Source organism: Phascolarctos cinereus, unplaced genomic scaffold, assembly GCF_003287225.1.
Source record: "Phascolarctos cinereus isolate Bilbo 61053 unplaced genomic scaffold, phaCin_HiC Scaffold_8;HRSCAF=390, whole genome shotgun sequence".
Taxonomy (NCBI): Eukaryota; Metazoa; Chordata; class Mammalia; order Diprotodontia; family Phascolarctidae; genus Phascolarctos; species Phascolarctos cinereus.
Genome location: NW_027556291.1, coordinates 34107041 through 34124746, shown reverse-complemented (window position 1 = coordinate 34124746; position 17706 = coordinate 34107041). Strand labels below are relative to the sequence as shown.

At 40.0% G+C, this 17706-nt stretch overlaps 1 long non-coding RNA gene across 1 annotated transcript; it reads left to right on the top strand.

Moving 5' to 3' along the window:
- The first annotated feature begins 13634 nt into the window (after positions 1-13634).
- LOC144454991 (uncharacterized) lies at positions 13635-15390 on the top strand. The gene is made up of 2 exons (XR_013483611.1): positions 13635-14227; positions 15005-15390. It is a non-coding gene; the product is annotated as an uncharacterized LOC144454991 (long non-coding RNA).
- Positions 15391-17706: the final 2316 nt, after the last annotated feature.

Genomic DNA, 17706 nt, shown 5'->3' with positions numbered 1-17706 from the left:
CAGGGCTGCTTTATTGTTTAACTTTAGGTCACCTTATATGGACTTTAGGAATATTTTTCAGCAGCACACAGTGGTAATCGGACAAGTTGCAAGAACGGATGAAGATGAAACATTAGGGGATACTCTATGCAGGGCTTCTTAAACTTTTTTCACTCCTGACCCCCCATATGGGGTTGTGACCCACAGTTTCAGAAACACTGTTAGGGGAGTAAGATTGAATTTGAGTGAGAAAGATGGAATAGGAACAATGCTAAGCTGAAGAAAAGCAACTTGGTACTGAGAAAGAACCGTTGAATTGTGACCCTGGGCAAGTCACTTAACCCCATTGCCTAGCCAAAACAAAAACAAAAACAAACAAACAAAAAACGTAAGAACCACTGAAAAAATAATTGGAGGTGAAGGGAGAGATGGAAGCACCAGTATCTTGCCAACCAGTAATGTCAGGAACAAGAGAAAAAGGAAGCCAAAGGTCAGTGGAAACAGGATGACGAATGGTGGCAGAATAAGAGAGATAAGAGAGAAGGCATACCTGGGATGTGGAAAAGCTTGTACCCAGACAAAAGCTTTATTTGAACTCAGTTTTGGAATCTTTGTCCTGTATTTACTCCCACATTCGGGAAAGAGAAGCCAGGGAAAGGGAGCATACTGATAGCCAGAAGGGAGAATGTTGTCGCTATATCATTCATTGAATAAGCATTATTCCTATGGAACTGATTGCCCCTTGTAATGTTATTTCACCTGACATGTTTTTACACAGTTAATTGATGTTTTTTGTTTTTTTTCTTGTGGTATCAATATTCAGCCCCTGGATATTTGAATTTTCCAGCCAAAGGAATAGGGTGAAAAATGATACTCTAGTAGCAGCTTCTATTCCCCAGGGAATATTTCTGATCGGATGTCTGTCTCTGTCCATAAAATGGTAGCTGTCAGGGCTTTCCATGAAATATTAAATGGCTCTCGGATTTCCATTACTATTGTTTCTGTGTAGTTTAAATGGGCCCATATTGGGGAAACAAAGCGATTTTTCTGTTTCTAAAAATGTCCTGGAAAAATGCCCATCTGTTCCCCAACTTGTCCCTAGTGCTTCCAAACAAAGATTAAGTATTTTTAATGTTCGTGATAAGGTGAGTCATGTCATCTTTGCTAGTTAAGTTAATATTCTTTATTGCTCTAGGGTGCTCTGTTGAGGAAAGCAGAAGTATAAAGGAGGGATCTGAAACGCGGCATTGTTAACTCTGTGAAATTGCTAAGAAAATCTTCTCTATCAAAGAAGGCTAAACTGTTCATTACCTTAGTACAAAAGAAACACACCTTTTTCCTTTTTAAAGAAATCATGTCAATTAGGATTCTCAAAACCTAAATTCTAACCCCAGTTCCATCACTAGACTTCAAGTATAGTTAATTAATCTCATCAGGCCCCAGGTTCCTTATCTCTAAAATGAGTACCTGTTAAACAAATACAAAGTGTTGTTATTCATTTAAAAAAATGTTTGACAAGAGGTTTTTTGGGGATAGGCTGTTTGTTTAATCTGCTAGTTTTAACTCAGACTCTCAGATATTGGGACTGCAGGTTGATTTAGGGCCATCCCTTTATATTCTCCCACTATAGGCATCTGTGAATGATTACCTCACTTGAGTAGCGGGCCAAATACCAGGGGTGGGGAACCTGCAGCCTTGAGACCACACGTGGCCTTCTAGGTCCTCAAGTGCAGCCCTTTGACTGAATCCAAACTTCACAGAACAAATCGTCTACCTCTCAGAGTTGTTATGAGATTCAAATGAGATAATATGTGCACGGTGCTTTGTCAATTTTAAAGTCCTAGAGAAATGCTTATTTATCCTTCCTTCAGAGTTGCATAATGTAAAAGGTACTAGACTTAAAGTCTTTGACTTTGAGTGGCTTTGAGTCTTGGCTCTATCGCTTCCTAGCTATGGGACCTTTCAACTAGATTTCTCTAAATTGTCTGTACTTAGTAAACCATAAAGTGCTATATAAATGTCAACCAGTCACATGGATTGTTCAACACAAACTTATTTGAGCACCTACTATGTATGAGGCCTATGTGTCTCATGATATCTTTAAGAGCAATAATGCTTGGGCCTATCGTCTCTGAGACCCTTAATGAAAAATGGCTATAAATGCCTTTTTCCTGCTTACATCATGTTTGCAATGAGGGCTCTGTGCTCTTAGGCCCATCACCATGCCCAGCCTGTGTATAATTGTTGCTTGACAGAAAAGCACTTAGCAAGCAGACAGAAACTTATCAGTCTAAAGCTCAAAGAGAGTGGCAGGTTTAACAATGGATGACAAGCATCCAGCCTTTTTTATATAAAAACAGTATCACTGAGCAAGGAAAAAAATTACCGATTAAAATGGCATGCCATATTCAAATAGGAATGGTTCTATCTCCTCTTTTCCCAATTTCCATTTTGGCTAAAAAAAAAAATTGCAGTTGATGACCAAGGCCATTTGGCTATGGAAGCACATTTTACATGTTCCCTTAACGTAGATCCTAGAATCAGAATCAAAAGATGCCTCTAGTCTAACCCATAGCCAAACAAGAATTCCCTTCTGCACAATTCCTGAAAAGTACTCATACAAGATTTTGCTTAAAGACTCCTGGTGAGAAAAGCAACACATTACCTCCTGAGGCAGCCCAATTCATTTCAATCAGTAGAATATTTTTCTTTCTGTGTGATCCCTCGATTGTTTCTGTGACTTCCACTTTTTGTTCCTAGCTAAATAGAATAAGTCAAACCTCCCTTCTCTATGATACACATCACATGTTTGAAGATAGCGACCAATACCCCAACCTCTATTTCTCTCTTTCAGACTAAAACACACTCTACCCATCCTGGTTTTTTCAGCTCATCCTTATATTTGAGGCTCTTAAACACCCCAGTCATTCTCTGCATGTTGTATGGCTTATCAACCTCCTTCCTATAATATGATCCCCAGAAAAGAACACAATACTGTAGATGTAGGCTAATAAGGGCTAAGAGCAACAGACCTGTTACTTCTCTGCTCCAGACCACTTGTCTAGGAAATGATATCAGTCTGGCAATTTTACAGATCATGATAATGATAATTACAATGTTGCTGGTCAGTTGCGTTTGACTCTTCGTGACCCCATTTGGAGTTTTCTTGGCAAAGACGCTGGAGTGGTTTGCCATTTCCTTCTCCAGCTCATTTTACATATGAGTAAACTGAGGCAAACAGGGTTAAGTGACTTGCCCAGGGTCACACAGCTAGCAAGTGTCTGAGGCCAGATTTGAACTCAGCTCTTCTGAACTCCAGGCCTGGTGCTCTATCCACTGCACGATCAATAGCTAGCATTTTTATAGCTCTTTAAGGTTTGCAAAGCACTTTACATATATCTCACTTTATCTTCACAACATCCCTGGAAGGTAGGTGCTCTTATTATCCTTATGATACAGATGAAGAAATTGAGGTAGACAGAGGTTGTGACTTGCCCAGGATTATACAACTGGCAAGTGTCTTAGTCTGGATTTGAATTCAGGTCCTATTGACTCCAGATCCACTGCACTGACAAAGGAATTTTAAGGTCCCTATTACAGTTTTACTATTTATTTCTCCTTTGATTAGCTTTTCCTTTAACTACTTAAATCTTATATCATTTGGTGTATGTGTATGTATGTATGTGTGTGTGTATTAAATACTGATATTATCTTATTATCTATGCTGACTTTAAGCACAATCTAATTTCTGTGCTTATCTGTTTGACCCAGTGGGTTTTTACTTTTGCCTTATCTGAGATCACAGTTGCTACTCCTGCCTTTTTTTGAGGTCACCTGAGGCATAACAAATTCTGTCCTAGCTCTTCATTTTAACCCTGTATGAATCTTTAGTGTTTCAAGTGTGTTTCTTATAAACAATATAGTGTTGGGTTCTCCTTTTCCTCCATTATGCTGCCCTCTTTTGTTTTATAGGTGAGTTCATCCTATTCACCTTCACAGTTATGACTTTTTATTTTATATTTCCTCATATTGTTTCCTCTTTTTGTGCCTCCCTGCTCTCTTCTTTACAAAGAAGAGGAAGTGGTGAAATAGAGGAAATATGAACAACACTAATAATCCATAATTTTAAATTAAATTTTCTTTTTCTTCTAATAGCAAGCATTTATTTTCTCTCTTCTCCTCTCTATCCCTACCCCCCAAATTGGAAAAATAGCATTCCATTACTATAAACCTATAATTGAAATTTTCTACTCCCACTCCATTGTGCTGCCTCTCCACCTTCTCTTGACCCCATTAACCTGTTTTTAGACTTTATTCATTTCCTTTTCATTCTCTTCTTATGTTCTCTCCTCTCTAACTTTGAAGATTGTTATGTTTATGGCTACTCCTTCATTGACCCTGCCATCCCTCTTGAACCCTCCTCTTCCCCTTTTCTATGCCCATATGCATACCTGTTGAGTTTCATGTATTTCTACATTAAACTGTGTATATACGCACGCATGTACAATCATGCACACATACATGTGTTCAGCCCTCCTTTGTCCACATAAGACTAAAGTTTATGAGATGACTGCTCCTTCAACCCAACCCTCCATGGTTGTATATCGTTCTATAGTATCCCAATTATGTGAAACAGTAAATTCCTTCTCCTTGTTCTGCAATTCTACCTCACCGACTTTTTTTCTGTCTGTTCTCTTTCCTCTCTTAAAACCATCAAAACAGAATAAAAGCACCCCCAGGTACTGTCTTTGTCTTTCTTTACTCCCTCTGTGATCCATGAGAACAGTGGAGTTCTGAAGTGACACCTACCTCTCCCCCCCTTTTAAAATATAAGCAGTTCATCAACATTTAGTCCTCAATTGCTCAAAAGTATTTCTCTTTCTAGAACTTTCTTGACTCTTATGTTTAAGTATCAAAGTTTCTACTCAGCTTTGGTCTCTTCATCAGGAATGTTTGAAGATTTTCTATTCCATTGAAGGTCCCTTTTTGTGTAGGATCATACTCAGTCTTGCAAAGGTAAATTACTCATGAATAGAAGTATTTGCCTTTTGCCTTTTGGAATGTCATATTCAAATACTTTCTTTCCTTTATGGAAGTTGCTATCAGATCTATTCTGATCCTATGGTTCCCTAGTACTGGAATTGTTTTGTTTCTAGCTGGAAACTCTGGATTTGGGCTACCCCATTCTTGGGCGTTTTCATTTTAGGGGTTCTTTCAGGAAGTGAGTGGTGGATTCTTTCAACTTTCACTAAGACCTTTTGGTTCTAATGAATCTGGGCAGTTTTCTGATATCTTGAAATATGCCATCTAGGTTTTCTTGTTGTTCTTGTTGTTATTTAGCCTTGGTTTTCAGGGAATCTATTGATTCTTAAATTGTCTCTCCTCAATCTGTTTTCCAAGTCATGTTTTTTTTTTACAAAATAGCAGACATATATTTTCTTGTATTTTTAAATGCCTTGATTTTGTTCTAATGTTTCTTGTCCCCTGGAGTCATTGAGATCTGTGTGTTTCTTCCTTGTTTTCAGAGATTTCACTGCCTGTGCAAGTTTTCAACCTCCTGTTACAAGCTATCTATTCTCCTTCTGAACACAATTTTAAATTCTACTTCTTATTTTTGGATTCATTTCTTCCAGATCTTCTCCGTGTGGCCATATTATTTTTCAGGCTCTGCTTATATTTGTGGAGTTACTCTCTTCTAGTTTAACATCCAAGTGACTCTTAATCTTAATATTTTTTTTTCATTGTGTTTGATGTCTTCTTCTGTTTACTTATCTCTCTAGCCTCAGTTCCTGTTTTGGGACTTTGTGCCAGGGCAGCTCTTGACCCCCACGTCCTCTAAAGTGTTTGTGCCTATTCTGCTGGCTATTTTTTTTTCTTGGTTGGGCAATGGGGGTTAAGTGACTTGCCCCGGGTCACACAGCTAGTAAGTGTTATGTGTCTGAGGCCAGACTTGAACTCAGGTCCTCCTGAATCCAGGGCCGGTGCTCTATCCACTGCGCCACCTAGCTGTCCCCTACAAAACCTCTCTTTTGATGAAGATTATGTATGTGTGTGTGTGTGTGTATGTATATATATCTATACACACACATATATATATATATGTATACATATATATGTGTGTATAGATATATATACATATATACACACACACATATATACACACATTTCATATATACACACACACACATATATACACACATTTCATACACACACACACACACACACACACACACACACACACACACACCCTGCTTGCTTTTTGAGTTGTTCACCAATTATCTCTGCAATAATCTGGAACTTTTCCCCATATTCGAAGTCCAATTCATTTGCCTCTCATTTGAGGAAGACTTTGCTCTCTTCTCTTTCTTGAGAGTTGGAACAATATTTGTCTTTTTCCAGTCCTGCAGCGCCTGTCCTCTTCTCCACGACCTTTCCAAGATCACTAATAGTGACTTCTTCAATCACACCTCTTGGTTCTTTCAGTTCCCTAGACTGTAGTTTATCTGAGCCTGGCAAATTGAACTCATCAAGGGTAGCTAGGTATGTGTTTACTATCTTCCTACTTGTCTCAGGTTTCATCTCCCTATTAGCATTTTCATTCTGTACTTTCCAGTTGAGAGATCATTCTCTTTGGCAGAGAAAACAGAAACAAAATAAAAGTTAAACACATCTTTCTTCTCTTTATCATCTGTTATCATCCCATACACCCTGAGCAGCAGGTCTATCCCTTCTTTGACTCTCCTTTTGTCCCCACTATGGTTTAAAAACAAACAAAGGACACCTTTTTTCTCTGGCTTTTCTCACTAGCTTTAGTTTATTTTGAGCTGTGGCCCTTTTGTTCTCATTCCTATACACTTTTGTTTTCCTCGTTTGCTATCTGCCCGTGTTTTTATCTTCTGCACATGTTCCTTTAAAATCTAAATTCAGTGGTGACTTGTTTGGGCCGTGTGAAACAGCTCTGAATTTGCAGTCAGAGAGAAGCGGGATTGACTCCTGGTTCTGCTGCTTACTATCTTTGGGACATTTGGCAAGACACTCACTACTCTATCCTCAGTTTTCTTATAAGATAGAAAGTTGGGCTCAGTGAAGTCCCTTCCAGTTCTAAATAGGAGAATGATGATACTGTCTCTATGCAAGCTAACTAGATCCCATCAAACAGCTTGCTTTTTTCCCTGTTCATGGTAATTATTTCTCTGTGTCTTTAGAATTTCATTTCTTAGGCAGTATATTACAGAAAGAGAACAGGCCTCAGGAGAGACTTGGGTTCGAATTTTGCTTCTGATATTTACCAGCAGTATGACCCACGGGCTAACCTCTTGGTTGCTCTAAGCTTGTTTTTTCATTGTAAATAAAATCTATCAGCCCTAACTTACAGGGTTACTATGAGGATCAAATGGGATCTTACATAAAGTATTACTGTGGTTATATTAAGTGCATTGCACTCCAGCTGTCTAATCATTGCTCACTTTTTAACCAGCCCTTCTCCTTTCCTAGTTGTACATGACTCTGATGTATTTTGTGCCATTCATGTTTGTAAGTTAAGAGTAGAAACATACTGTAGCCCCAAGAGCCATGATAGCCACACACAAGGCCTTAGCAAGTTGGCATCGTGGCTTAGGCAGGGACTTTGCAACTGGATCCTTGAGTTGGAGAAGGGATGACACTAACCAAAAGGTGGGCTATAATCATTCCCTTGGAGGGTGGTGGGGAGGAAGGGGGAGAAAAATTTTAAACTCAAAAGCATATGGAAGTGATTATTGATAAATCAAAATAAATTAATAAAAAAATTTTAAAAATTAAAAGGAGCACTATTAAAAAAAAAAGAAAAGAAAAAGAGAAAAAAAATAATCATTCCCCTGCCCATCCAGATCCTGGGTCTTGTTGGCCTGGAGTGCTTGCAGAAGAACTACAGAGCCCTAGGAGACTGGTATAAACAATTCAGATTCTAAGGTTCTTAGGGAGACTTCAAGCCAGGGGCAGGGTAGGCCCATTGAGTTATTTCTGAGCCTGAAAGTCAAGATTATACTTGCTTTATGTGATTCTGGAGCTTCAGTAATAGGTCACTGTTGACATTTTGAGGTCTCATTTTGTTGTTATTGTTGTAGTCAGTGCTACCCATAGTAGCAGTATATAAAAGAGTCTAGATCCCCCCAAAACCAACAAAGTGGGAATGTGCTATGACTGTGTATCAGAGTGAATGGGGCCACTCACATGTAGTACTTGTTCCCAGAGATGAGTATATAGACCTTCAGCAAGGACCACTGATTGGTGAGGGGGTGGTTTATGCCCTGGGAAGAGGGCACCCTTGAAACACATGGCATATTGTTGTAGGCTGCATAGGGAAGAAGTGAATGTAAGGCCCTGGGGAAGGTATTCAGGAAAGAAGAAAATGCAACTGCTGCATTGAGTGAGGTACCTAACACTGTGATTCCTTCTCAGAAAAATATTTCGAAAAAGTGGTTCCCCCCCTCTTCTCCCCTAGCTTGTACACCTGATGACTTGTTAGCTTGAACTGCTTACAAGAAAACAGAATACCCTATATGAGAACGAAAAACAAGTCATTATGATATTCCTTTTAAATGCTTTTTTTCAACTAACAAACACTGATGTTCTCTCCCTCATACCTCCCATTTCCCTAAAGAAAGGAAAAAAGAAAAACAAAACCCTTTCAACAAATATACCACATGGCTGATTTGATAGGGCTAGCTGAAGAAGTTTCTTCTATTTTCCTGCAGGGGTCGCTGCAGTCAAGGCAGACCTTAGGGGAATGGCAGAGGCCCGCAGTTCTCTGCTGAATTGGCCTGTGCAGTTCGGATCATAGAGGAACCATCGAAAATGACACCCTGGATGTATTATTACTGTACTTTTCCCTTGCTCCTCCTTTACTGTGGCTTTCACTACTACTGTAGATTGAGAGGAAATGATGCTTATTTTCCTCTGCATGATTTGCCATATCTCAAGGCAGCTGGAAATCAAAATTCTCATCGTTTCAAACTTTACTGCCCAGGCAATGAAGGATAATTTCAGTGAATAATCCTGATGGATGCACTGCTGCTATATAGTTAAGACTCCATCAGCATCTATTTTTGACTCTCCCTTTGAGGAAGGACAGAGCTTACCGAGCAAGAACTTTTCTAGCTTTAGCCAATCAGCTGAGAACTCCAGCCTCTTCCCGTTACTATGGGATACCGAAGAGACGGATGTAGTCACATGTCTTCAGCATAAGACTACAGTGGAAAGTGGTGGTGGAGGGCGGGGGATTGGGGGGGTGGGAATGTAATAGGCCTGCCCATCTTAGAACCTACATGAGAGAGCTTGGCTTCCTGAATGATTGGGAAATCAAAAAGATTAATAGAATAAGACTGTGCAGATCTAGTCTATAATGTACAAACAACAGCTTGCATGCATGAAACCACTGATGTTGTGAAGTAGCTTATAATGCTGGAGATGTACTTTTTTATGAGGCCGTTTCATCTATATCTAATCCCCAATTAAAGTGAAGTCCTGAGACGCTTATTTGTATAATTGAATTCTGTCCATTCTCCCCACCCCCATCCTAGCCACCCAGTCTCACTTTAGGTTTGTGGCATTTATCTGGTTATATCAAACAAAACATTTCATTCAGCTGTCCTTCCAGCTGTGTAATTACCCCACTTCATTTTCCATATCCCAAAATAGCAGAGATGGAAGAGAGCAGTGATGGAGCTTTGGGAAGGTGGATATGGTGGGAAGAGGATGGAGGACGAATTGGCACAATGTTGACATATTTTTATGGACCATTGACCACTATACCCCTATTAGAGACAGCGAGATGGTATAGTGGACAGAGTTTTGGGCCTGGACTCAGGAAGACCTAAATTCAAATCCAGCCTCAGATACTCGTTAGCTGTGTGACTGTGGGCAGGTCACCTAAACTCTGTCTGCCTTAGTTCCATTATCTGTAAAGTAGAGATAATAATGGCACTTACTCCACAAGGTTGTTATGAAGATCAAATAATATAATAATATCTGTAAAATGTTGTAAAATAAAAATATGTACCAGGCACAGCGCCTAGTACATATCACTCTATAAATGTTTATTCTCTTCCCAATTGTGATGATATGACTTATGACAGTTTTGTTATCAACCTGTAAGTGATTGTCTAAAAAGACTAACATGGTATAGAGTCTTACCACTGAGCACATGCCTATGCACAAACACTCCCATATGTGTAGATGTATATGGAGAAAAAGAGATTGACAAATGGATGGAGTCAGGAAGACCTGAGTTCAAATTTTGTCACAGATACTTACTAGCTGTGTGATCCTGGAGGTGAGTCATTTAACTTCTGTTTGCCTCAGTTTCCTCATCTGTGAAACGGGGATAATAATAGCACCTACCTCCCAGGATTGTTGTGAAGAGCAAATGAAATAATACTTGTAAAGTGCTTAGCACTTTATGCCTAGCACATAATAAGCATTATATTATTGTTGTCCAGTCATTTCAGTCATGTTTGCCTCTTTGTTGTTTGGTTGTTTTTCAATCATGTACTATATTCTTCATGATCCCATTCAGGGTTTTCTTGGTAAAGATACTGGAGTGGTTTGTCATTTCCTTCTCCAGCTCATTTTGCTGATGAGAAAACTGAGGCAAATAGGAAGAAGTGACTTGCCCAGGGTCACACAGCTCATTAGTATTTGAGGTCACATTTGAACTCAGGTCCTTCTGACTCTAGGCCTAGGACTCTATCTACTGCAGTGCCACCTAGCTGTCCTAAGTACTATCTACATGTTAACTATTTCATATGTGTGTGTGTGTGTGTGTGTGTGTGTGTGTATATAAATGTATATGATATTTATGTATTAATATCTATAAATAGATATGAGAGGACAGCTTTGGAGTCAGGAAGACCTGGTCCAAGTCTTACTTCTAACATATATTAGCTGTGTAACCTTGGGCAGATTTCTTAGCCCCTCAGTGCCCCTCACACAATTCTCTTTGATGGTACATTACAAAGCTGTTGGCTGATCTGCATCTGAGCCTGGCTAACACAGGGAGTTGCCCATATAAATGAGATCCCAGGTCCAGAAACAGAAATGCCCACTCAGAGCTAGCCCAAGGTCCTCTAGAGAGTTGGTTGCTGATTCTGGTCTGTGAAAGGAAGTAGCTGGCCAAGGCCATCTGGAACAACCGACCATATACCAAGTTAGCCTGCCTTTCCACACTGGCTCTCTGCACTGGGCTCTACTTTTTGGAAGAGTGTATTTAACAGCAGTAAAGAGAAAATGAACAAACTGTGAGCAAGAGAAAGGAAAACACAGACTGTTTCCAATTCAATGGGAAGGGGGCAGCTCTCTAGTTGGCAAAGCAGTATGGAGAATAGAGATGGTGCCAAAGAGAAAGGACTAGCTAGGCTTTCAAATGCTTTGACTCTCTCGTATCTTGCAACTCTCCAGATATTCCTAACCAAAAGAATATATAGATTCAAATCGTGATAAATATAGGAACACAGACAGTATTTTACATGTCTAATAATCTATTTAGAGATAACAGCATAGAAAAGGCACAGTATTACTGTGGTCTGTAGGGGCTATGCCTTCTCTGAAGAGCTTCTTATGGGGAGGATATCTGGGGGAACCATGTATTTTGAAATGCATTTTGAATGACTGATGGCCTCCTATCACAACGGGTTGTTTTACAAGATAATAATTCTGTTCCCTTTGCGAAATAAATGACAAAGATGCCTGATTACTGACTTATAAAACAGTGAGGTGGATTTATTGTTTGTCTGGTTATTAGCAATTAACTTTCTATGAATAAATATCTTAAATTTAAAGCATGGGCAGGAAGGTCATCCTACTGGCCCATATCTCTTGTAACTTCAATTAGCACACCAATAGATACTGCAAGTTCAGACCTCTACAGTCATACAATTAGAGGGTTGTAGATTTAGAGCTGGAAGTAGTCAAAGAGGTCAACTAGTATAAACTTATTCTGCTGATAAAGAAACTGATGTCCAGAAAGGTCGTGACTTGCCCAAGGTCACACAGGTAAGAATTAGCAGAGCCAAGATTTAAAACTAAGAATTCTATCTTCAAATTCAAAATTTTTTCTATTCTATCACCCCCCCCCGCCTGTTGCAAAGGTCACATAGTCTAACCCAGGGCAGGGGAACCTACAGCCTTGAGGCCACACGTGGCCTTCTAGATCCTTAAGTGCAGCCTTTTGACTGAATCCAAATTTTACAAAATTAAGGATCCAGGAGGCCACATGTGGCCTCAAGGCTGCAGGTTCTCCACCCCTGGAGTCTAACCCATATCTCCTCAGGAATCCCTACTACACCATCCCCAATTCAACCTTTCCTTGAGTTGAGAAGGCTGATGGTATTTTTATGATCCATTGACCATTATACACTTATTAGAGGCAGCTAGATGGTATGGTGGACAGAGTGTTGGGCCTGGACTCAGGAAGATCTAAACTCAAATCTAGTCTCAGATACTTGTTAGTTGTGTGACTGTGGACAACTCACCTAACTTCCATCTGCCTGAGTTTCATCATCGGTAAAGTAGAGATAATAGTGGCACTAATTTCACAGAGTTGTTACAAACATCAAATGATGTAAAAATATTTGTAACATGCTTAGCACAGTGCCTGGCACTTAGTACTCTATAAATGTTTATTCTCTTCCCTCCTCTCTTTCCTTCTATCCATGAAAAGTTTCCAAACCTCAGCAAGAGATTAATTCCTGAGCCTCAAAAGGCATTATTCAACTGTTCTTCCTCCTTCCCCACAGTGAGAACTAATTTCTGCTATGTGGAATTGGTAGTTTGGGGAAAGAACATATTAAATCATCTTTGGAAACAACTCAAGGTTCTGAAGTCTGCAATTGTCACAGTTACTTTTGAGACTCCTCGTGGAGGAACACTTACTGAAAACTGAGTTCCCTCAAATGCCCTGGGCAAGGAAGATAAATCACAAAGTGAAGTACATCTGAGTAATCAGCTTGGGGCAGCCTTCCCTCATCCCTTTACTTGTTATACACACACTCATTTGAATTTGGAGAAAACCAAGAGCCTACTATATGGACTCCTTACAGAAAATCAAATGCATACACAGAATCATCGGATGACTCCACTGAATACATACTCAGAATCATGGACTGGCTCTGTGTGGGTCATCTAACATACCATCTTCCCCATTTTGTAGAGGAGAAAACTGAGAACCGTGGATGGGAAATGACACATAGCAAGTCCAATTCAATAAGGCAATCTTGAAGTCCTGGGGAGATAAAGAGATGAACATGAATTAGAGATTCTGCTGGAGAAAGGAAGAATGTACCTAGGCCAGGAACCACAAGGGTAGGGAGTGACAGGGCATAGGAGAGAGCAAAGTGCTGTAGGGAAATTTGAAGGGATGGTAGAAGAGGAAGCACTTGAGCTGAGCCTTGAAAAGAGAGAGAGATTTTGAAACGCAGAGATGAGAAGGGCAATGGAGCTGGCTTGTCCAAATGTGCAAAGAGAAGTGAGGGAATGTCCAAGTGCAATGGATGTAGAGGTCCATTTTACAGATGAGAAAACTGAGACTTAGAGAAGCGACTTGCCTAGTGTAGAGGGCTGGCTTTGGGGAGTTGATTGTACTAAGCCCAACAGCTGTGAAACTCAGGATGTGGCTCACCACCCCCCTGTTCTGTCTCTTGAGAACAGGATGCAGGAAGGGAGGAAACGGATGGGGTACAGGACAGGACGCAGGAAAGAATGTAACAGACAAGGTACAAGGAAGTAAGGAAATCACTTAATTAGATTTGTACTTTTCATGAATAATAATGTTACTATTGCTTGATCCAGTACTATATAAGCCTGAGCCCTCAGATCAACAAACAGAGTTTGTTCTTCACTGCCCTCACCTGGCCCGTGATTCTTTCTCTCTTCACACTCCGCCGGCATCAGACCACAGCCAGGGACGCAGGCACTCCTGGCAGCCTACGGTCCCATAGTTAGTGATGCTGCTGAGATTTGAACCCAAGTTCTCTGTTCCCATCGTGCTACAACCCATAGTCTAGTTAGGATTGAATGGGGTTTGTGAAGAGTAATGTAAGGCAACTTGGAGCCTCATTGTTGAAGGCCTTCGGAAGTTTTATCATATCCTAGATGCTTTGGAGCAAAAGAGGGTTATGGATGGACTTAAGGCCTTTGAAAGATTATTTTGACAACTGTCTGGAAGATGGATTGGAGCAAGGAAAAATGATTAAGAAATCCTTCAGTAGTCCAGGTGAGCTGTGATAAGGAGATGATCTAGGGTGGTGGTTGTGGGAGTGGAGGGAAGGGGATATATATATGGCAGACATATTGTGGTAGAATTAGGGATGTGCCAGAGCCAGCTTGAACCTGCTCATGAGAGCTGATTGTAAAATTTTCAGTGTAGGCATTTACACTTTGAAAACGGTAGAAACTACAAATCAGGGCTTGATTTATTGTTTTGTCGGTTGTCTAGACTTAAGAAAATAATGGAGAAAATGTTAAAAAGGCGGATTCAACTTAAGAGTGTGTCTTGCATACATACATACATACATGCATATTTGTATATACATACATACATATATATATTTGTATATACATACATACATACACATATATATTTGTATATACATACATATACATACACACACATGTATGTGTGTATATGTATATATATGTGTGTGTGTGTGTATATATATATATATATATATATGTGGCATGCCATTTATTAAATATTTCCCAGCATGCCCCTGGATAGAACGGACATTTGGCAAGTGATTGAATATGGGGAGGGAGGGAGGAGGAGGAGTTAGGCCAACTCCAAGAAAAACAGGGTCATTTGAAGAAGGGAGTTTTATGGGGAGGATGAGTTACTGGCAGAGCCTGGGCCCCCAAACCCAAGTCTCTTAAATCTCTGTCCATTGCTCTTTTCACTCCACTGGAGCTGGGAAAAGATGGCATTTCTCATGTGAATTTGTTGAATGTGCAGCACTATACAGCTCATTCTCTTCTTCCTCCTGTGTATCCATAGCACACAGTTATTCTCTGCTGTTTGCCGTGCCATACTGAAGCACTGAACCATGGAGACAACAGATAAAGGCGTGCATGGGAAGGAACAGAGGGACTATTGAGAAGAAAAGTTTTGCCAGGACTTAATGTAATCTCCTGAAAACCATTATTCTCAAAGCAAATCTTACCTCCAATGAACCCCTCCAACCCCCTACCCCCATCCCAGTACCTAGGAAATCACCCTGGGTTATAGGAACCAAATCAGTAGGTAGCCTTTAAAAGCTCTATCTAGTGGTCAAATAGAAAATTTCCATATATATGAATATATTTTAAAAGTCTGATTCCTACTAACTAAAAAATGACTTCATCTTCATTTTATGATTAATAATAAATATAGTACATTTTCAATTAGAGAGTTTATTTTCTTTATACATAATGCAATAATATATTTATATGCAATTTACTTTCTTGGGGATGAATATATTACTGCAAATGAGACACTAAAATACATGATAAATTGCATTCTAATGCTCAAATCATTTTCCATTTTGTGGATGTACATAAATACAGCTTCATTATGAGATTACCAATTTTCTTTTACATAAGAACCAGTTTCACCTGCTAAAAATACTGCTAAATATATACAGTATAGGTTTGCCAACAGGGAGTTGAGCTATTTCAATGTGCTTGTCCCTGATAAACTCAGTCCCAACTTGCTGAAGTAGACTTTTGCCACAGAGATGGTCTGTTCCCCCATATTGTTCACCACCCTATAAGGGGAGCCCAGTTCGTTACCAAGGCAATTTACCGATAGGAAGATTTAACTTTTTTTTTTTTAATCTAATATCCAAATGGCCCGGGATGAGTACTTGGCAGGAGGGGGACACTTAGGAATGAGGAGGAATCAGCTTGAAAATCGAGGACCTAGCTAGGGAGGCTACTGGTATAATGAAGTAATGTGATAGGGAGTCAGAGAGCCTGGGTATGATTGCCTCCTCTGTTGTTACTACATTTCTCATCTTTGTTAAGTCCCTTCCCCTCTCTGGGCCTCAGTTTCCTCCTCTGTCAAATGAAGGAACTGAATGAGATGATCTTTAAGGCCACTTCATGCTCTAATATATTTCATTACTCTAATGAAATTGGGACCTCATTTTGATGTAAACATTGCTTCTAATGATAGAGAATGCAACTCAGCTATGCCTGCCTATCCTGGGCACTTGATGCCCATATTCTCCTGCAAGTCTTCCCTGATCCATTGTTCATCCAATATCCTACTCTAAATTTTATGATTTTATGATTTTTTTTTAAAAAAGTTTTCACATAACAAAAAATGAAAAGGTCAAACAAAGGTAGCTCATCACCAAGAGATATTCAGGTAACCAACGGTAACACCTTGGTGACCATTAGGGTTACCACAGACCCAAAGGGTATTGTTCTTCAATGACATATTTTTCTGAGGACAAATTCTTCCTTGTCATGAGATATGTCCTCCTCCTACCCCCCCTTCACCTCTTCATTGCCTTTGGACGACCCACCAGGTCAATTCAGCTGGATAGCTTGGTATAACGGGTATTATTAATTATTAAATATCTAGTTTAGAGGCACTGAATGCACACATGTATGTGAGGGCTCAGAGAGCTTTCAGGAGGAGGGGCAGATGGGAAGGAAGCTGTCCTTTTCCATTTTGTTTTTTTAAAAAATGAAGAGTTTAGAAAACGTATGGCAGATCACTGACATGGAAACCATGCTCTGCCCACCCCTCCCCTCTCTTCATGACTAGTACAAACCCAGCATCTGTGACCCTCATATTTCAATTTTCTCTTCTGTAAAAAATGAGGTGATAGAACCTATACTCTACTCCCTGCCCCCAAAGAGCTTTTGCATATGCAGTAGCCACATCCTGGTAAACTGTCTTTGCAGATGGGCTAAACCAGGTTGAGAGTAGCCAGCAAGCCTAAAACCCATCAGTGAGTTAAGGGAATGTCTACTCCGAGCATGTGAAGACTTTCGCTGGTGGAATGGGCAGATGAGAACAATTTGTTCCAAAGGCCATGCATGCAGCTAAAGCAAGCTCTGTGAATGCTTAGAGTTTGGTCAGACATCCAAGATGCCAGGGTTATCATCTACTGCATCCTGAGCCACCACCAGTTGTCCGGACTTTTGTCCTGCCACTGGACTTCAATGATTGGAAGAGAAAGTGAAACTGACAACTTTGTACAACTCTGCCTCACTTAAATCCAATTCATGCAAGAGTCAAGACATCACCTATGATCTCACTGGTCCTCTTTGAAAATGAAGGGCAAACAACTACATATGATCACTAATTTCTTGCAAAATAAATCATGGAATGGACATCAGTCATGTGTCAGCCTGTGCTGCAGCTGTGATGTGATTACTGCTCTTCTTTGATAAGCCAATCCTGGAATGACAGTTATCCCTCAGAAGACTGGACTGGCCTATTTTCTGTTACTGATGCTCTTAGCTGTTCTCTTGGTGTCTGCTCCTTGCACTGAAACAAAAGCTGTGTAAATGGGGTACCTTCCCACCAAACATTGCACACACCCTGTCCCTGACATCCTGTTGGATGGAGGAAATAACTGTGAGGGCTATATTTTTCTATTTTTTTAAGCAGGTGGAAACAAAACGCTGTTCCCAGAGAGTCAAATTGTTTTTGGTTTTTTTGGGGGGCACAGTTTGATGTAGAGTCACTTCCCATTAAAGCAG